At 40.9% G+C, this 21,791-nt stretch overlaps 2 long non-coding RNA genes across 3 annotated transcripts; both read left to right on the top strand.

The window, feature by feature from the left end:
• The first annotated feature begins 1,453 nt into the window (after window positions 1-1,453).
• On the top strand, window positions 1,454-2,758 carry LOC144901590 (uncharacterized). Its single transcript, XR_013629645.1, has 3 exons — window positions 1,454-1,592; window positions 1,818-2,054; window positions 2,488-2,758. It is a non-coding gene; the product is annotated as an uncharacterized LOC144901590 (long non-coding RNA).
• Window positions 2,759-17,244: 14,486 nt separating this feature from the next.
• LOC144901607 (uncharacterized) lies at window positions 17,245-21,550 on the top strand. Of its 2 annotated transcripts, XR_013629653.1 has the most exons (6): window positions 17,245-17,320; window positions 17,414-17,620; window positions 17,696-17,808; window positions 17,981-18,058; window positions 18,546-18,573; window positions 19,266-21,550. It is a non-coding gene; the product is annotated as an uncharacterized LOC144901607 (long non-coding RNA). The 2 variants fall into 2 exon arrangements; XR_013629652.1 differs by lacking the exon at window positions 17,245-17,320 and having other exon boundaries at window positions 17,334-17,620.
• Window positions 21,551-21,791: the final 241 nt, after the last annotated feature.

The following is a 21,791-nucleotide window of genomic DNA, read 5'->3' as shown; positions in this document are numbered from 1 at the left end:
GTATAATATGTAATATTTGATTTCATGTCTTCATTTGGAGCTCCTCCATGTTTATTTGATGGTAAACAGTTGGACAAGTTGGCCATTATATGCAGTGGTGGAGTGAGTACACGACTTCAGTACTTGAGTAAGAGTACAAATCCTCCTTGTCAAATTTACTCCACTACAAGTAAAAGTAGCTCTGTCAAAATGTTACTCGAGTAAGAGTATGAAATCAATTTTCTACTCGAGTAAAGTACAAATCCTTAAAATCTGTACTCAAGTAAATTTACTCCGTTACTTTCCACCACTGATTATATGTAATAAACAAGTTTGACCATTAAACTGACTGAACTGTATTTATGTTCATAAAATTAACGTTATTGATAAAAAAAACAATTGAGAAAACAATTTGAAATATTTGTGATGAGGAATGAAAAACAAATGAGCTGGAATAGCTTAAATTAATTATATTGACAACTTCATTGAACTTTAACCATTTTATTAAAATTGAGTTGGTTCACCTGAATTGAACTTGAACCATTTTATTAAAATGAAGTTGGTTCACCTTAATTAACTGTTTGCAGGATGAAGTAAATCATGTCGGTTGTCCTTAAATAACTTAGTTAATAACATTAAAAGACTTGTTGGATTTACTGAAAGGTTTTAGTTGGAATTTCTTAAAAAGATTGACGCAAATTGTTACCTTCATTGAATTAAGCTGAGCCACTATATTTTTTTTTAGAGTGTATAGAACAGAAATATAAAGTGCTTGTTGAATTGCACGTTGCTCTCCTGCCTAAGAATAAAAGATAAATGATGACAGAATTACAGACTTATGACATACTACAATAATGAATTAGCAGTTATAATTTGTGGCTACCCAACTATGTAAAAATGCAACATTATAACATACAATAGATAATAACACACAACAAATCAGCAGCAGTGGACAAGTTAAAAATGATCACAATCAGTGGCAACGGGTTTGATTTTCCAAAGTTGAAGATGCTTGGAAAATGAAGCAATAGTGGGTAGATCAGGCACTTGGTGCGGAGTTCCAAGAATTTGTCGCTCCGTAGGAAAAAGTTGCTTGACCAAAGGTCCTTCTCCTTAAAAGAACAGTGGGTTAGCACAGCAAATCAGAGACCTTTTCTCCAAAAATAACAGGTGGGCGAGAGCTTGGATGACTCTGACCTATCTCGCTTATGGGCGGTACAAAGTCAAAGTCTTCTTTTGGAAGCCTCAGTCCTCCTGTGGGCGTCTCTTTCCCGAGTGAATGGTCTTATATGCTAGAAGCACATGCATGCAGAAGCCAACTTTTAACATACACTTGCATACTTGCACTTAAGTGCGTTCACACTGTGTACAAGCAGAACAGAGACACCTAGTGCCAAAAACGCAGAACTACAGCACACAGACTTCCCACAATGCCATTTTTCTTAAAGGGCCATGACGCACTTTCCGGAAACGATGGTCGCAACATTCAGATGAAGCACGGACGGCCGGAAGCCCCGCCCGGCACGCTATAGAGCGGTTTCAAATAAAAGAGGGACGGCCTGAGGGCAACCTGCTTCTTACGCACTTTGAAGAAAATTGAACAAGTGTGAGTAGTAAGTACGCAAACTCTCTGTACTCTTTGTACACGCTATTAAAACATTATAATTGTTAAATGGCTTTAAGTGACCTTTAAACGGCATACATTGAGCTAGCTTAAGTAGCACACGGCCTTCAACGTCAGAGGCTCATATTCAAAAAACTAAAGCAGACAGCAGGCTGAATTCTATATAGTTTGAAAGCATATTGACTGCGCTTTCCCTCCTTTTTTTGTTTTACAGAACTCCCTTCTATGGCAGGAGGCTGGTCCACCGGTCACACCTGTAATTGATTGCAGCAGCTACTAACAGTGAACATGGCCACCTTGTGCCATGCCATTCTGCGCATGCGTCAGAGGATCGTTTGAGCTCAGACTTCCCAAGACGAAGTTCGAGGGCGCCATGTTTTCACGGGAAGACAATGGAAGACGACGTGGACAGTCGTTTAACAAGGAAATTCATCGATGTGGAGCCATATGGGTAGGTCATATGCTTATCTGACTTGTTTTCTGTCACCTTTCCTGTTCCTGTTCAATGTTTACGTCAGTGTCATAATGTGACATACGCGACGTTAGCATTAGCTTACCTTTAGCCTGCCAGCCAGCCAGCTAGCTAGCTAGCTAGCTAGCTCGCTATCAACTGCGAGCTGTTTTCGGTTGCAGAACAGGAGATTTTTATGTTTATTAAATGTGTAAGGATTCGTCCCTTTTATATATGTTATGTGATTATTTTGGCAGCAGCAGTGTCCTCTAAGCCATGGGAACCGCGTGTAGCGCAAACATTTGTTGAAGTATGCTAGCGACCTGAGTCTTGTGGATACCATCGGGGAGCGGGAGTTTTTGTTTGTGACAAGTATTCCATGGAAGTGAATTTTGGAACTTTAATTTCACCTATACACATACACCATCTCTAGACACCTGGGGTGAAGGACGCGCCACAGAGAGGCCGCCGCCGGGGTCAAGGTGGCCAACCCCTACAGAAGGTAACATTACAATATGTATATGGTTATTTGAATCTGGAAATGGCAGTTTAGCCTTTTAAGTTTTATTGATTTAAAGAGTTGGATAATGGAGTTCCTCAACGATATCCCGTTGTGAGGAAAAAAGAGTTTTGTTTAGGTTAGGTTTCAAGACACAGATGAAAAATGTGTATTAACCCATAGATGCATAAGTGGGTCAAAAATGACCCAGTCAGGTTGTTTTCTTGAAATATCTTCATAATGAATTTTTTTTTTATCATTTCATATTCCAGTTATTCCGAAAAAAACATGTTTTCAATATAATACCATTCAAATTTTTAACTTAGCTTTTATACATTTCAAGAAATATGGACTCTTATGGAAGAGTGTAGGGTCCAGTCACTCATGCATCTTAGGGTTAAGAACTAAGTTGATTTTGAGTGTTTTGTTTAAAAAAAAAAAAACAAAAAAAAAACCCAACAAATATTGTCAAGCAGCTTTGTCGTTTGGACTACTAACCATTGTGATGATTTTAGATTTTGTAGTTGCCATAATTGAAATGATTTCTCCATCCATTTAACAGAATGCTGAAGGATGTTGACGCTCAAGAATTTGGTCCCAACAGCTTAGACAAGGTAAGATTACAGTACAGCTGTTGAATGACACCAACATGGTTTAGTTATTCATTCATTTTCTATGTCTCTTATCCTCACTAGGGTGGGGGTATGCTGGAGCCTGATTTGGGGCGAGAGGCGGGGTACACCCTGGACCGGTGGCCAGCCAATCCCAGGGCACATACAGTGCATCCGGAAAGTATTCACAGCGCTTCACTTTTTCCACATTTTGTCAAGTTACAGCCTCATTCCCAATTGTATTAATTTAATCTCTTACCTCAAAATACTCCATTATGACAATGTGAAAAAGTTTTTTTTTTACTTTTTTGAATTTATTAAAAATAGAAAACAAAAAAATCACATTTACATAAGTATTCACAGCCTTTGCCATGAAGCTCAAAATTGAGCTCAGGTGCATCTTTTTTACACTGATCACCCTTGAGATCTTTCTACAGCTCAATTGGAGTCTACCTGCAGTAAATTCAGTTGATTGGACATGATTTGGAAATATAATAACTGTCTATAAGGTCCCACAGTTGACTGTGCATGTCAGAGCACAAACGCCAAGCATGAAGTCAAAAGAACTGTCTGTAGACCTGCGGGACAGGATTGTCTTGAGGCACAAATCTGGGGAAGGATACAGAAACATTTCTGCTGCTTTGAAGGTCCCAATGAGCACAGTGGCCTCCATCCCTACAGTGAAGCATGGTGGTGGCAGCATCATGCTGTGGGGATGCTTTTCAGCAGCAGGAACTGGCAGACTAGTCAGGATAGAAGGAAAAATGAATGCAGCAATATATAGAGATATCCTGGATGAAAATATTACTGCATTCACTTTTCCTTCTATCCTGGCTAGTCGAATAATGGGGGCCACTGTGCTCATTGGGACCTTCAAAGCAGCAGAAATGTTTCTGTATCCTTCCCCAGATTTGTGCCTCAAGACAATCCTGTCTCGCAGGTCTACAGACAGTTCTTTTGACTTCATGCTTGGCGTTTGTGCTCTGACATGCACAGTCAACTGTGGGACCTTATATAGACAGTTATTATATTTCCAAATCATGTCCAATCAACTGAATTTACTGCAGGTGGACTCCAATTGAGTGTATAGTAGACACCAAACGTCCAGAAGGAGGTGACTGGCACACTAGTGTGGGAAGTCCATACCTGCATGAGGAAAGTGGAAGTCAAAAATAATCATTCTAATAATACGATTCCCAATTAAGGGAATAAATCCCAGGTCTTTGGTTTAGTTATGAAATGTTGAATTAATTTCACAGGTGCCTCAACCTGTGGCTGTGTTGTGTTTTTGTGCACCGCCATCTGGAGGTAAATACAGCTTTAGTACAAATGCAGTGAAGCTGTTCTGGTTTGAAATAATGTTTTGTAGAAGATGTGTTAAGATCATTTCATTCAAAGAAGGCCATCTTAAAAAAATACTACACAATCATATTAGAAAAGTGGTGTAGGTGGTAGCTTAAATCATGTAAATATTACTTATAATTTGCTCCAAATAAAGTCAGGGAAAACTAGTTAAACAATCCTGAAAAGCGAGTACATTTATATGGATTTTGAAGTAGATTCAAAGGTAGTTTGGGGTCAAATTTACTAGCAAAGAGTACCTTTTTATTCAAAAAAAGTAAATTTGACCAGAGTATTTCCCAAGGAAAAGTTGCTTGGGAATTGTGCGTGCAAATTGTTACCTAACTTTTCTCAAGTAAATGGCACTCCAAATTTTTTTCAGTGTACTGCCCAGTGGACCGCGACCTCCTCCAGCTGTTTTTGGGAGTTCTTTTGTCTCTGGACTGCTCCATGGTATGCCTTCTGCCCCCATCGCCTTGCTTTTCCTTTTTTGGACTGCACTAATGAATACAGATATTCTGGCTGCCACATGAATTACATGTGCAGCATTCTCCATCCATTTAACAGAATACTGAAGGATGTTGACGCTCAAGAATTTGGTCCCAACAGCTTAGACAAGGTAAGATTACAGTACAGCTGTTGAATGACACCAACATGGTTTAGTTATTCATTCATTTTCTATGTCTCTTATCCTCACTAGGGTGGGGGTATGCTGGAGCCTGATTTGGGGCGAGAGGCGGGGTACACCCTGGACCGGTGGCCAGCCAATCCCAGGGCACATACAGTGCATCCGGAAAGTATTCACAGCGCTTCACTTTTTCCACATTTTGTCATGTTACAGCCTCATTCCCAATTGTATTAATTTAATCTCTTAGCTCAAAATACTCCATTATGACAATGTGAAAAAGGTTTTTTTTTTTACGTTTTTGAATTTATTAAAAATAGAAAACAAAAAAATCACATTTACATAAGTATTCACAGCCTTTGCCATGAAGCTCAAAATTGAGCTCAGGTGCATCTTTTTTCCACTGATCATCCTTGAGATAATAACTGTCTATATAAGGTCCCACAGTTGACTGTGCATGTCAGAGCACAAACGCCAAGCATGAAGTCAAAAGAACTGTCTGTAGACCTGCGAGACAGGATTGTCTTGAGGCACAAATCTGGGGAAGGATACAGAAACATTTCTGCTGCTTTGAAGGTCCCAATGAGCACAGTGGCCTCCATCCCTACAGTGAAGCATGGTGGTGGCAGCATCATGCTGTGGGGATGTTTTTCAGCAGCAGGAACTGGCAGACTAGTCAGGATAGAAGGAAAAATGAATGCAACAATATATAGAGATATCCTGGATGAAAATATTGCTGCATTCATTTTTCCTTCTATCCTGACTAGTCGAATAATGGGGGCCACTGTGCTCATTGGGACCTTCAAAGCAGCAGAAGTGTTTCTGTATCCTTCCCCAGATTTGTGCCTCAAGACAATCCTGTCTCGCAGGTCTACAGACAGTTCTTTTGACTTCATGCTTGGCGTTTGTGCTCTGACATGCAGTCAACTGTGGGACCTTATATAGACAGTTACTGTATTTCCAAATCATGTCCAGTCAACTGAATTTACTGCAGGTGGACTCCAATTGAGTGTATAGTAGACACCAAACGTCCAGAAGGAGGCGACTGGCACACTAGTGTGGGAAGTCCATACCTGCATGAGGAAAGTGGAAGTCAAAAAATAATCATTCTAATAATACGATTCCCAATTAAGGGAATAAATCCCAGGTCTTTGGTTTAGTTATGAAATGTTGAATTCATTTCACAGGTGCCTCAACCTGTGGCTGTGTTGTGTTTTTGTGCACCGTCATCTGGAAGGAAATACAGCTTTAGTACAAATGCAGTGAAGCTGTTCTGGTTTGAAATAATGTTTTGTTTTTCAGCAGCAGGAACTGGCAGACTAGTCAGGATAGAAGGAAAAATGAATGCAACAATATATAGAGATATCCTGGATGAAAATATTGCTGCATTCATTTTTCCTTCTATCCTGACTAGTCGAATAATGGGGGCCACTGTGCTCATTGGGACCTTCAAAGCAGCAGAAGTGTTTCTGTATCCTTCCCCAGATTTGTGCCTCAAGACAATCCTGTCTCGCAGGTCTACAGACAGTTCTTTTGACTTCATGCTTGGCGTTTGTGCTCTGACATGCAGTCAACTGTGGGACCTTATATAGACAGTTACTGTATTTCCAAATCATGTCCAGTCAACTGAATTTACTGCAGGTGGACTCCAATTGAGTGTATAGTAGACACCAAACGTCCAGAAGGAGGCGACTGGCACACTAGTGTGGGAAGTCCATACCTGCATGAGGAAAGTGGAAGTCAAAAAATAATCATTCTAATAATACGATTCCCAATTAAGGGAATAAATCCCAGGTCTTTGGTTTAGTTATGAAATGTTGAATTCATTTCACAGGTGCCTCAACCTGTGGCTGTGTTGTGTTTTTGTGCACCGTCATCTGGAAGGAAATACAGCTTTAGTACAAATGCAGTGAAGCTGTTCTGGTTTGAAATAATGTTTTGTAGAAGATGTGTTAAGATCATTTCATTCAAAGAAGGCCATCTTAAAAAAATACTACACAATCATATTAGAAAAGTGGTGTAGGTGGTAGCTTAAATCATGTAAATATTACTTATAATTTGCTCCAAATAAAGTCAGGGAAAACTAGTTAAACAATCCTGAAAAGCGAGTACATTTATATGGATTTTGAAGTAGATTCAAAGGTAGTTTGGGGTCAAATTTACTAGCAAAGAGTACCTTTTTCATTCAAAAAAAGTAAATTTGACCAGAGTATTTCCCAAGGAAAAGTTGCTTGGGAATTGTGCGTGCAAATTGTTACCTAGCTTTTCTCAAGTAAATGGCACTCCAAATTTTTTTTCAGTGTACTGCCCAGTGGACCGCGACCTCCTCCAGCTGTTTTTGGGAGTTCTTTTGTCTCTGGACTGCTCCATGGTATGCCTTCTGCCCCCATCGCCTTGCTTTTCCTTTTTTGGACTGCACTAATGAATACAGATATTCTGGCTGCCACATGAATTACATGTGCAGCATTCTCCATCCATTTAACAGAATACTGAAGGATGTTGACGCTCAAGAATTTGGTCCCAACAGCTTAGACAAGGTAAGATTACAGTACAGCTGTTGAATGACACCAACATGGTTTAGTTATTCATTCATTTTCTATGTCTCTTATCCTCACTAGGGTGGGGGTATGCTGGAGCCTGATTTGGGGCGAGAGGCGGGGTACACCCTGGACCGGTGGCCAGCCAATCCCAGGGCACATACAGTACATCCGGAAAGTATTCACAGCGCTTCACTTTTTCCACATTTTGTCATGTTACAGCCTCATTCCCAATTGTATTAATTTAATCTCTTAGCTCAAAATTCTACACAAAATACTCCATTATGACAATGTGAAAAAGTTTTTTTTTTACTTTTTTGAATTTATTAAAAATAGAAAACAAAAAAATCACATTTACATAAGTATTCACAGCCTTTGCCATGAAGCTCAAAATTGAGCTCAGGTGCATCTTTTTTCCACTGATCATCCTTGAGATCTTTCTACAGCTCAATTGGAGTCCACCTGCAGTAAGACTGTGCATGTCAGAGCACAAACGCCAAGCATGAAGTCAAAAGAACTGTCTGTAGACCTGCGAGACAGGATTGTCTTGAGGCACAAATCTGGGGAAGGATACAGAAACATTTCTGCTGCTTTGAAGGTCCCAATGAGCACAGTGGCCCCCATTATTCGACTAGCCAGGATAGAAGGGAAAAATGAATGCAGCAATATTTTCATCCAGGATATCTCTATATATTGTTGCATTCATTTTTCCTTCTATCCTGACTAGTCTGCCAGTTCCTGCTGCTGAAAAACATCCCCACAGCATGATGCTGCCACCATCATGCTTCACTGTAGGGATGGAGGCCACTGTGCTCATTGGGACCTTCAAAGCAGCAGAAGTGTTTCTGTATCCTTCCCCAGATTTGTGCCTCAAGACAATCCTGTCTCGCTGGTCTACAGACAGTTCTTTTGACTTCATGCTTGGCGTTTGTGCTCTGACATGCACAGTCAACTGTGGGACCTTATATAGACAGTTATTATATTTCCAAATCATGTCCAATCAACTGAATTTACTGCAGGTGGACTCCAACTGAGTGTATAGTAGACACCAAACGTCCAGAAGGAGGCGACTGGCACACTAGTGTGGGAAGTCCATACCTGCATGAGGAAAGTGGAAGTCAAAAATAATCATTCTAATAATACGATTCCCAATTAAGGGAATAAATCCCAGGTCTTTGGTTTAGTTATGAAATGTTGAATTAATTTCACAGGTGCCTCAACCTGTGGCTGTGTTGCGTTTTTGTGCACCGCCATCTGGAAGTAAATACAGCTTTAGTACAAATGCAGTGAAGCTGTTCTGGTTTGAAATAATGTTTTGTAGAAGATGTGTTAAGATCATTTCATTCAAAGAAGGCCATCTTAAAAAAAATACTACACAATCATATTAGAAAAGTGGTGTAGGTGGTAGCTTAAATCATGTAAATATTACTTATAATTTGTTCCAAATAAAGTCAGGGAAAACTAGTTAAACAATCCTGAAAAGAGAGTACATTTATATGGATTTTGAAGTAGATTCAAAGGTAGTTTGGGGTCAAATTTACTAGCAAAGAGTACCTTTTTCATTCAAAAAAAGTAAATTTGACCAGAGTATTTCCCAAGGAAAAGTTGCTTGGGAATTGTGCGTGCAAATTGTTACCTAGCTTTTCTCAAGTAAATGGCACTCCAAATTTTTTTTCAGTGTACTGCCCAGTGGACCGCGACCTCCTCCAGCTGTTTTTGGGAGTTCTTTTGTCTCTGGACTGCTCCATGGTATGCCTTCTGCCCCCATCGCCTTGCTTTTCCTTTTTTGGACTGCACTAATGAATACAGATATTCTGGCTGCCACATGAATTACATGTGCAGCATTCTCCATCCATTTAACAGAATACTGAAGGATGTTGACGCTCAAGAATTTGGTCCCAACAGCTTAGACAAGGTAAGATTACAGTACAGCTGTTGAATGACACCAACATGGTTTAGTTATTCATTCATTTTCTATGTCTCTTATCCTCACTAGGGTGGGGGTATGCTGGAGCCTGATTTGGGGCGAGAGGCGGGGTACACCCTGGACCGATGGCCAGCCAATCCCAGGGCACATACAGTACATCCGGAAAGTATTCACAGCGCTTCACTTTTTCCACATTTTGTCATGTTACAGCCTCATTCCCAATTGTATTAATTTAATCTCTTAGCTCAAAATACTCCATTATGACAATGTGAAAAAGGTTTTTTTTTTTACTTTTTTGAATTTATTAAAAATAGAAAACAAAAAATCACATTTACATAAGTATTCACAGCCTTTGCCATGAAGCTCAAAATTGAGCTCAGGTGCATCTTTTTTCCACTGATCATCCTTGAGATAATAACTGTCTATATAAGGTCCCACAGTTGACTGTGCATGTCAGAGCACAAACGCCAAGCATGAAGTCAAAAGAACTGTCTGTAGACCTGCGAGACAGGATTGTCTTGAGGCACAAATCTGGGGAAGGATACAGAAACATTTCTGCTGCTTTGAAGGTCCCAATGAGCACAGTGGCCTCCATCCCTACAGTGAAGCATGGTGGTGGCAGCATCATGCTGTGGGGATGTTTTTCAGCAGCAGGAACTGGCAGACTAGTCAGGATAGAAGGAAAAATGAATGCAACAATATATAGAGATATCCTGGATGAAAATATTGCTGCATTCATTTTTCCTTCTATCCTGACTAGTCGAATAATGGGGGCCACTGTGCTCATTGGGACCTTCAAAGCAGCAGAAATGTTTCTGTATCCTTCCCCAGATTTGTGCCTCAAGACAATCCTGTCTCGCAGGTCTACAGAGTTCTTTTGACTTCATGCTTGGCGTTTGTGCTCTGACATGCACAGTCAACTGTGGGACCTTATATAGACAGTTATTATATTTCCAAATCATGTCCAATCAACTGAATTTACTGCAGGTGGACTCCAATTGAGTGTATAGTAGACACCAAACGTCCAGAAGGAGGCGTCTGGCACACTAGTGTGGGAAGTCCATACCTGCATGAGGAAAGTGGAAGTCAAAAAATAATCATTCTAATAATACGATTCCCAATTAAGGGAATAAATCCCAGGTCTTTGGTTTAGTTATGAAATGTTGAATTAATTTCACAGGTGCCTCAACCTGTGGCTGTGTTGTGTTTTTGTGCACCGCTATCTGGAAGTAAATACAGCTTTAGTACAAATGCAGTGAAGCTGTTCTGGTTTGAAATAATGTTTTGTAGAAGATGTGTTAAGATCATTTCATTCAAAGAAGGCCATCTTAAAAAAATACTACACAATCATATTAGAAAAGTGGTGTAGGTGGTAGCTTAAATCATGTAAATATTACTTATAATTTGCTCCAAATAAAGTCAGGGAAAACTAGTTAAACAATCCTGAAAAGCGAGTACATTTATATGGATTTTGAAGTAGATTCAAAGGTAGTTTGGGGTCAAATTTACGAGCAAAGAGTACCTTTTTCATTCAAAAAAAGTAAATTTGACCAGAGTGTTTGCCAAGGAAAAGTTGCTTGGGAATTGTGCGTGCAAATTGTTACCTAGCTTTTCTCAAGTAAATGGCACTCCAAATTTTTTTCAGTGTACTGCCCAGTGGACCGCGACCTCCTCCAGCTGCTTTTGGGAGTTCTTTTGTCTCTGGACTGCTCCATGGTATGCCTTCTGCCCCCATCGCCTTGCTTTTCCTTTTTTGGACTGCACTAATGAATAGATATTCTGGCTGCCACATGAATTACATGTGCAGCATTCTCCATCCATTTAACAGAATACTGAAGGATGTTGACGCTCAAGAATTTGGTCCCAACAGCTTAGACAAGGTAAGATTACAGTACAGCTGTTGAATGACACCAACATGGTTTAGTTATTCATTCATTTTCTATGTCTCTTATCCTCACTAGGGTGGGGGTATGCTGGAGCCTGATTTGGGGCGAGAGGCGGGGTACACCCTGGACCGGTGGCCAGCCAATCCCAGGGCACATACAGTACATCCGGAAAGTATTCACAGCGCTTCACTTTTTCCACATTTTGTCATGTTACAGCCTCATTCCCAATTGTATTAATTTAATCTCTTAGCTCAAAATTCTACACAAAATACTCCATTATGACAATGTGAAAAAGTTTTTTTTTTACTTTTTTGAATTTATTAAAAATAGAAAACAAAAAAATCACATTTACATAAGTATTCACAGCCTTTGCCATGAAGCTCAAAATTGAGCTCAGGTGCATCTTTTTTCCACTGATCATCCTTGAGATCTTTCTACAGCTCAATTGGAGTCCACCTGCAGTAAGACTGTGCATGTCAGAGCACAAACGCCAAGCATGAAGTCAAAAGAACTGTCTGTAGACCTGCGAGACAGGATTGTCTTGAGGCACAAATCTGGGGAAGGATGCAGAAACATTTCTGCTGCTTTGAAGGTCCCAATGAGCACAGTGGCCCCCATTATTCGACTAGCCAGGATAGAAGGGAAAAATGAATGCAGCAATATTTTCATCCAGGATATCTCTATATATTGTTGCATTCATTTTTCCTTCTATCCTGACTAGTCTGCCAGTTCCTGCTGCTGAAAAACATCCCCACAGCATGATGCTGCCACCATCATGCTTCACTGTAGGGATGGAGGCCACTGTGCTCATTGGGACCTTCAAAGCAGCAGAAATGTTTCTGTATCCTTCTCCAGATTTGTGCCTCAAGACAATCCTGTCTCGCTGGTCTACAGACAGTTCTTTTGACTTCATGCTTGGCGTTTGTGCTCTGACATGCACAGTCAACTGTGGGACCTTATATAGACAGTTATTATATTTCCAAATCATGTCCAATCAACTGAATTTACTGCAGGTGGACTCCAACTGAGTGTATAGTAGACACCAAACGTCCAGAAGGAGGCGACTGGCACACTAGTGTGGGAAGTCCATACCTGCATGAGGAAAGTGGAAGTCAAAAATAATCATTCTAATAATACGATTCCCAATTAAGGGAATAAATCCCAGGTCTTTGGTTTAGTTATGAAATGTTGAATTAATTTCACAGGTGCCTCAACCTGTGGCTGTGTTGCGTTTTTGTGCACCGCCATCTGGAAGTAAATACAGCTTTAGTACAAATGCAGTGAAGCTGTTCTGGTTTGAAATAATGTTTTGTAGAAGATGTGTTAAGATCATTTCATTCAAAGAAGGCCATCTTAAAAAAAATACTACACAATCATATTAGAAAAGTGGTGTAGGTGGTAGCTTAAATCATGTAAATATTACTTATAATTTGCTCCAAATAAAGTCAGGGAAAACTAGTTAAACAATCCTGAAAAGCGAGTACATTTATATGGATTTTGAAGTAGATTCAAAGGTAGTTTGGGGTCAAATTTACGAGCAAAGAGTACCTTTTTCATTCAAAAAAAGTAAATTTGACCAGAGTGTTTGCCAAGGAAAAGTTGCTTGGGAATTGTGCGTGCAAATTGTTACCTAGCTTTTCTCAAGTAAATGGCACTCCAAATTTTTTTCAGTGTACTGCCCAGTGGACCGCGACCTCCTCCAGCTGCTTTTGGGAGTTCTTTTGTCTCTGGACTGCTCCATGGTATGCCTTCTGCCCCCATCGCCTTGCTTTTCCTTTTTTGGACTGCACTAATGAATACAGATATTCTGGCTGCCACATGAATTACATGTGCAGCATTCTCCATCCATTTAACAGAATACTGAAGGATGTTGACGCTCAAGAATTTGGTCCCAACAGCTTAGACAAGGTAAGATTACAGTACAGCTGTTGAATGACACCAACATGGTTTAGTTATTCATTCATTTTCTATGTCTCTTATCCTCACTAGGGTGGGGGTATGCTGGAGCCTGATTTGGGGCGAGAGGCGGGGTACACCCTGGACCGGTGGCCAGCCAATCCCAGGGCACATACAGTACATCCGGAAAGTATTCACAGCGCTTCACTTTTTCCACATTTTGTCATGTTACAGCCTCATTCCCAATTGTATTAATTTAATCTCTTAGCTCAAAATTCTACACAAAATACTCCATTATGACAATGTGAAAAAGTTTTTTTTTTACTTTTTTGAATTTATTAAAAATAGAAAACAAAAAAATCACATTTACATAAGTATTCACAGCCTTTGCCATGAAGCTCAAAATTGAGCTCAGGTGCATCTTTTTTCCACTGATCATCCTTGAGATCTTTCTACAGCTCAATTGGAGTCCACCTGCAGTAAGACTGTGCATGTCAGAGCACAAACGCCAAGCATGAAGTCAAAAGAACTGTCTGTAGACCTGCGAGACAGGATTGTCTTGAGGCACAAATCTGGGGAAGGATGCAGAAACATTTCTGCTGCTTTGAAGGTCCCAATGAGCACAGTGGCCCCCATTATTCGACTAGCCAGGATAGAAGGGAAAAATGAATGCAGCAATATTTTCATCCAGGATATCTCTATATATTGTTGCATTCATTTTTCCTTCTATCCTGACTAGTCTGCCAGTTCCTGCTGCTGAAAAACATCCCCACAGCATGATGCTGCCACCACCATGCTTCACTGTAGGGATGGAGGCCACTGTGCTCATTGGGACCTTCAAAGCAGCAGAAATGTTTCTGTATCTTTCCCCAGATTTGTGCCTCAAGACAATCCTGTCTCGCTGGTCTACAGACAGTTCTTTTGACTTCATGCTTGGCGTTTGTGCTCTGACATGCACAGTCAACTGTGGGACCTTATATAGACAGTTATTATATTTCCAAATCATGTCCAATCAACTGAATTTACTGCAGGTGGACTCCAACTGAGTGTATAGTAGACACCAAACTTCCAGAAGGAGGCGACTGGCACACTAGTGTGGGAAGTCCATACCTGCATGAGGAAAGTGGAAGTCAAAAATAATCATTCTAATAATACGATTCCCAATTAAGGGAATAAATCCCAGGTCTTTGGTTTAGTTATGAAATGTTGAATTAATTTCACAGGTGCCTCAACCTGTGGCTGTGTTGCGTTTTTGTGCACCGCCATCTGGAAGTAAATACAGCTTTAGTACAAATGCAGTGAAGCTGTTCTGGTTTGAAATAATGTTTTGTAGAAGATGTGTTAAGATCATTTCATTCAAAGAAGGCCATCTTAAAAAAAATACTACACAATCATATTAGAAAAGTGGTGTAGGTGGTAGCTTAAATCATGTAAATATTACTTATAATTTGCTCCAAATAAAGTCAGGGAAAACTAGTTAAACAATCCTGAAAAGCGAGTACATTTATATGGATTTTGAAGTAGATTCAAAGGTAGTTTGGGGTCAAATTTACTAGCAAAGAGTACCTTTTTCATTCAAAAAAAGTAAATTTGACCAGAGTATTTCCCAAGGAAAAGTTGCTTGGGAATTGTGCGTGCAAATTGTTACCTAGCTTTTCTCAAGTAAATGGCACTCCAAATTTTTTTCAGTGTACTGCCCAGTGGACCGCGACCTCCTCCAGCTGCTTTTGGGAGTTCTTTTGTCTCTGGACTGCTCCATGGTATGCCTTCTGCCCCCATCGCCTTGCTTTTCCTTTTTTGGACTGCACTAATGAATACAGATATTCTGGCTGCCACATGAATTACATGTGCAGCATTCTCCATCCATTTAACAGAATACTGAAGGATGTTGACGCTCAAGAATTTGGTCCCAACAGCTTAGACAAGGTAAGATTACAGTACAGCTGTTGAATGACACCAACATGGTTTAGTTATTCATTCATTTTGTATGTCTCTTATCCTCACTAGGGTGGGGGTATGCTGGAGCCTGATTTGGGGCGAGAGGCGGGGTACACCCTGGACCGGTGGCCAGCCAATCCCAGGGCACATACAGTGCATCCGGAAAGTATTCACAGCGCTTCACTTTTTCCACATTTTGTCAAGTTACAGCCTCATTCCCAATTGTATTAATTTAATCTCTTACCTCAAAATACTCCATTATGACAATGTGAAAAAGGTTTTTTTTTTTTACTTTTTTGAATTTATTAAAAATAAAAAACAAAAAATCACATTTACATAAGTATTCACAGCCTTTGCCATGAAGCTCAAAATTGAGCTCAGGTGCATCTTTTTTCCACTGATCATCCTTGAGATCTTTCTACAGCTTAATTGGAGTCCACCTGCAGTAAATTCAGTTGATTGGACATGATTTGGAAATATAATAACTGTCTATATAAGGTCCCACAGTTGACTGTGCATGTCGGAGCACAAACGCCAAGCATGAAGTCAAAAGAACTGTCTGTAGACCTGCGAGACAGGATTGTCTTGAGGCACAAATCTGGGGAAGGATACAGAAAAATTTCTGCTGCTTTGAAGGTCCCAATGAGCACAGTGGCCCCCATTATTCGACTAGCCAGGATAGAAGTAAAAATGAATGCAGCAATATTTTCATCCAGGATATCTCTATATATTGCTGCATTCATTTTTCCTTCTATCCTGACTAGTCTGCCAGTTCCTGCTGCTGAAAAACATCCCCACAGCATGATGCTGCCACCACCATGCTTCACTGTAGGGATGGAGGCCACTGTGCTCATTGGGACCTTCAAAGCAGCAGAAATGTTTCTGTATCCTTCCCCAGATTTGTGCCTCAAGACAATCCTGTCTCGCAGGTCTACAGACAGTTCTTTTGACTTCATGCTTGGCGTTTGTGCTCTGACATGCACAGTCAACTGTGGGACCTTATATAGACAGTTATTATATTTCCGAATCATGTCCAATCAACTGAATTTACTGCAGGTGGACTCCAATTGAGCTGTAGAAAGATCTGTGAATACTTATGTAAATGTGATTTTTTTGTTTTCTATTTTTAATACATTCAAAACATGTCAAAAAAACCTTTTTTCACATTGTCATAATGGAGTATTTTGTGTAGAATTTTGAGGTAAGAGATGAATTTAATTCAGTTTGGAATGAGGCTGTAACATGACAAAATGTAGAAAAAGTGAAGCGCTGTGAATACTTTCCGGATGCACTGTATTGTAGACACCAAACGTCCAGAAGGAGGCGACTGGCACACTAGTGTGGGAAGTCCATACCTGCATGAGGAAAGTGGAAGTCAAAAAATAATCATTCTAATAATACGATTCCCAATTAAGGGAATAAATCCCAGGTCTTTGGTTTAGTTATGAAATGTTGAATTCATTTCACAGGTGCCTCAACCTGTGGCTGTGTTGTGTTTTTGTGCACCGTCATCTGGAAGTAAATACAGCTTTACTGCAAATGCAGTGAAGCTGTTCTGGTTTGAAATAATGTTTTGTAGAAGATGTGTTAAGATCATTTCATTCAAAGAAGGCCATCTTAAAAAAATACTACACAATCATATTAGAAAAGTGGTGTAGGTGGTAGCTTAAATCATGTAAATATTACTTATAAATTGCTCCAAATAAAGTCAGGGAAAACTAGTTAAACAACCCTGAAAAGCGAGTACATTTATATGGATTTTGAAGTAGATTCAAAGGTAGTTTGGGGTCAAATTTACTAGCAAAGAGTACCTTTTTCATTCAAAAAAAGTAAATTTGACCAGAATATTTCCCAAGGAAAAGTTGCTTGGGAATTGTGCGTGCAAATTGTTACCTAGCTTTTCTCAAGTAAATGGCACTCCAAATTTTTTTTCAGTGTACTGCGCAGTGGACCGCGACCTCCTCCAGCTGTTTTTGGGAGTTTTTTTGTCTCTGGACTGCTCCATGGTATGCCTTCTGCCCCCATCGCCTTGCTTTTCCTTTTTTGGACTGTACTAATGAATACAGATATTCTTGCTGCCACATGAATTACATGTGCAGCATTTTTGGTAGGTTGAGCGTTGTTGCACTTCCACCTGAATTGGCATCAGCTGTTGGGGCTCGATTGCGAGGCGGTGCCAGGGTTATTGATGGGTCTTGGCGTCACCGGGGCGCTCATTGTTCCTTGCTGTTCACCTGTCGAGGCTGTGTTGGCGCGCTCCGGTGGCGTGCTCTGGTCTGTCGTGCCATCAGCAGCGTATGTGAAAGGTAGGCATAAAATTACTGGGCGTGTACCGTGACGGTGCATCATGTGACCGCAGCCATGGTTGTTTTAATTTGCAGCGGGGTTGGTTGTTGAGGACCTGGCGTGCATTTTGGAGGGCTTGCAGGAAGTGCAGTGTCAGCCTCTTGAGGCTAGGATTGCACTGGCTGTGTGTTAAGCTACCTTTGCTCCGGTAAGCTGCCGATGCTTTAAACAAGCAGAAAGCTAACTCAAGCACCATGTGTTGTGTTTGTGTAGCTAAAAGTTATTCTCTGCAGCAGAAAGCTAACTTTAGCACCACATGTTGTGTCTGTCTCAAAGTTAAATGATCTGGTTAGATAATTATTTTTCTTTTTTGTGGTTAGCACAGAGAGGTTGTCACGTTCCGGCTTGGGAGCTTTACGGCACGACCCCAGGATGCAGAGATGAGGACCCAATAGCAGGTAAAAAGGCATTTATTGTTGATACTATGCAGCAGACGAACGCACTAGCATGTTCAACAGAGAAAACAACATCAATGACCCAACAAAGAAAGGAGCGCGCACCTGAACCAAATAGGCATCACAAATAATGAGAAACGGGTGCGGGAGATAATGGACATCAACTGAAAACACAACAGAGCAACACAGGAAGGAAATACAAAACAAGGGCATGAACAAGGAACTGAGGAAAACTAAGAGCTGTCACGAGGGGGTGAAACCCGATCGTGACAGACGTTAAACTATTTGTTGGCAAATTCAGGTTCAACATTCAGGGTGTGTGTGTGTGTGTGTGTGTGTGTGTAAAATGTTTCAGATTGAATAGTTTAACAGGCTAACACATATTGTTTGAAGCAATGTCGGCGTGTTCTGTTGTACTTTGCTAGCTCTGACAGAGGTTTAAACTTCAAAAGTGGTGCCCTGTCAAATAATATTTTGTGTGTGTTTTCAGGTTGCTGCAACGAACGTGACTTGGCACTGTAAGTTCTGTTCAGCTTTTTTTTACCACTAGAACATCTATTTAAACACTAGATTGCAGCACAACCACTTTTCAAAAATGAGCCCACTCCCATGCCTCCATGATGATTGCATGTGCACATTTCAGACACTTGGTGCGCTGAGTAGTCACCTGTCAAGATATCATACTCAAAAACAAAACAGCGGTGCAAGGGAAAATCAGGAACTTGTGACTTTTTAGTGTCCCTTATGCACATCTGAGCAACCATTTTCAGTCTGTACTCCTCAGTCACATAAGATCACACTTAAAAAAGCACGAGACAGAGGTATAGTATATAAAATAATTATCTGACCAGATCATTTAACTTTTAAATAGACACAACACATGGTGCTAGAGTTAGCACAAATGTATACTCTTCATTGAACGCCATAAAAGTAGAGTGCACCAGGGGAGTCTTGCATCAGACTTTTCTAGTGACATTGTCTTTGAGCATACTCACAATCAACATGCTTTCGGCTAGCTATATTTTCCTAATAACACGGTATCTATAGACATTAACTGTAGATACTGTACAAGGTGAGCTGATCCAAGAGCAGCCCCAGTCCTGTTTTTGTGAATGATTATATTTTGTTGTTGTTGACATGTGCTGGCAATTTGCTCCTCATGTGCAGGAATGTTGTTGACAAATGGTATGACGTTATTGTACATTTTTAGATGCACGTAACAGTCACTTGGCGCGCGCGCTTTTATTTTGAATTTCTTCCAAACCCCGCCGACGGCAGCAGTCCGCAGTCGCAGCAGCAGTGCGCTTTCGTCACTGGTGAGTAGCATGTCTTTATCTCTATCATGTAATATTCTCGTATTAAACCAACATTACCACAGACGTATTGTGAGCTAAGCCAATGGTAAATTTGCAAAAGTGCCTATTTGAACTGTGCTAATGTTCTGGCTAACAAGTGTTTTGGCTAACCTTCTAGCAAACAAATGGTTTAGCTAACGTTTATAGTTAGTTAAATAAACAAAGGTGCAGTAGTGCTATGGGGCCAGATATTGACCCCAGTCATTTAAGAAGGGACGTTTTTTTTTTGGTCTTGTTTTTGATAGTGTTACTCAACAGCTTGATGTGTTGCTTTCAGGGATTCAATGAGTTTAATTATCATCTCATCAGTTGATGTGTGTGAGTGCATATGTCATAACTTAGAAGAGAGTTAGGAGTCTTAGGAGAGAAAAAGTCACCCATTGTTCAACATCTAGGCTGGCCGGACAGTCATAGCTAGTATATAGTTTGTGCTGAAATTGTGAATTTGACCTGAAATTGTATTTTACAGTTGGTGGGTGAATGTTGACCACAAAGCATTTACCTGTGCAAAAACAATTATAGAAAGTGCCCCTTGTTAACTTCTCTCAACCATTGTCTTCCTGTCCCATTTAGAATTGTCCAGATCACACTGCCAGAAAGTGTTCTTTGCCACGTGAGTCATGTATTAGTTTGCCACATTTGCACAATGTACATGTTGTCAGTTTGTGCTCATCTGTCATTTTCAGTTCTGATATTACTGCACTTGCAAGCTCAAATTGTAGTAGGCCATGTGACGTGCATGATGACCACGAGTTGGCGGTACATACCAAGTAGAAACAGCAGTAGATTACAGTGACCCCTAGTTGGCAGTGCATAGCAAGTAGGAATAGCAGTACATTAAATTGACCACTAGATGGTGATATTTACCGAGTAGAGTAGCAGCGGTACATTAAAGTGACCACTAGATGGTGCTATTAACAGAGTAGAGTAGAATAGCAGTACTATAAAGTGACCACTAGTTGGCTTTACATAGCAAGTAGAAACAGCAGTACAGTAAAGTGACCACTAGATGGGGCTATTCACCAAGTAGAATGGCAGCAGGGACCACGGACTGACTTTTAAAAACAAGGGCCGCTGGCTTTAAGTAGCCAATGACTTGTGACTTTGTATTAACCACAAGTGATGATCCCCCGTTGACAACCAGGGTTAGGGTTAGGGTTAGGGTCCCGGGTTGGAGTCAGGGGTTAGGATGAACTGAAGTGTTCATGCTGTCTTCTCCTGACAATAGAGTCACAAGTTAGCAAAGGTGGGGTGTTTGTGCTTCCGGGTTCTTCTGTTGATCCCGAAGGACAACACCAGTTTTTCCACCTTTGTGGGAACGATTGCCTTGGCAAGAAGGTCTTTGGCATTCCTGAAGGTGTCCCCCGGAAAAAGCTGTCCACCTGCAGGTCTGGGAAGTCATTTGGTGGGAACTGGGACAGATTGGAATCTCCCAGGATGACGAATCTCTTCCGAACGGCAAGTTGGTGTGCCGATGACGCTGGACCAGTTGCTTTTGGCTCCCGCTGATTGAGCCGGACATAGAACTGTCGAAGCTGATGTCCGCCAGTATATCTTCCCATTGGCCTTCTTTTTCCGCAGGTGACTCCCTTGGTGGCGTAAGTAGTGGGGCGTCGTCAAGCAAATTCTCTGACTCCCAACAGCAAAGGGCCTATGTGGCCCGAGTTGGTAGGGGACTGGGTGTTAGAATAAAATGTAAATACAATTATTATAGCGCTAGTTAATGTTAGAATAAAATGTAAAGTCAATCATTATAGTGTTATCACCCTTATATCCTTTTGCTTAGACAATAGCCTTGAGTGTTTTGATGCAGCATTCCCAGGCGCTGACCAGCTACTCCCAACACCACTAATCTTGCAGGTGCCTGGAAATGCCAGCAGCAACCTTGAAGTTTCATCATGCAAAATGTGCCGAGATAAGAACACATGCACAAAAAGTAATTATTCTCACATACACACACACAGACAACAAGTACAGCTTGTGCAACTGCTTGCTTCCCCCTCCCCTTAGAGATGCACAACCATGTATTAGGGACCTCCTAAAGAAAATAAAAAGAGAGGTGCATGAATGGCATACTCAGAGTGGAGCAGCATGTCACTGGGTATGTTGTTTCATTCTCCTCGCTGCGAGAAACTTTAAATATTGTTGTCTGTCTCTTCTGTACTTAAGTGTTTTTATAAGTGTCACAGGAGTTTGAACCTGACACTGGGGGGTAACGGATTCCCCTTGCGCCATCTGATCCAAGAGCAGGTACAGCCTCCCACTCCCTCACCCCAGCCCCCCCCCCAGCCTTCTTACACTTGTGCCCAACCTGTGGAGGGCAGTAATACGCCTTGGAGCGTTGAAACAAAAGAGGAAGAAGACAGACTGGCAGAGAATGG

Source organism: Doryrhamphus excisus, linkage group LG13 (assembly GCF_037039965.1).
Source record: "Doryrhamphus excisus strain RoL-2023G ecotype Guam linkage group LG13, RoL_Dexc_Guam_v1.1, whole genome shotgun sequence".
In the NCBI taxonomy this organism is placed as follows: Eukaryota; Metazoa; Chordata; class Actinopteri; order Syngnathiformes; family Syngnathidae; genus Doryrhamphus; species Doryrhamphus excisus.
This window is presented reverse-complemented; position numbering and strand designations above follow the sequence as displayed.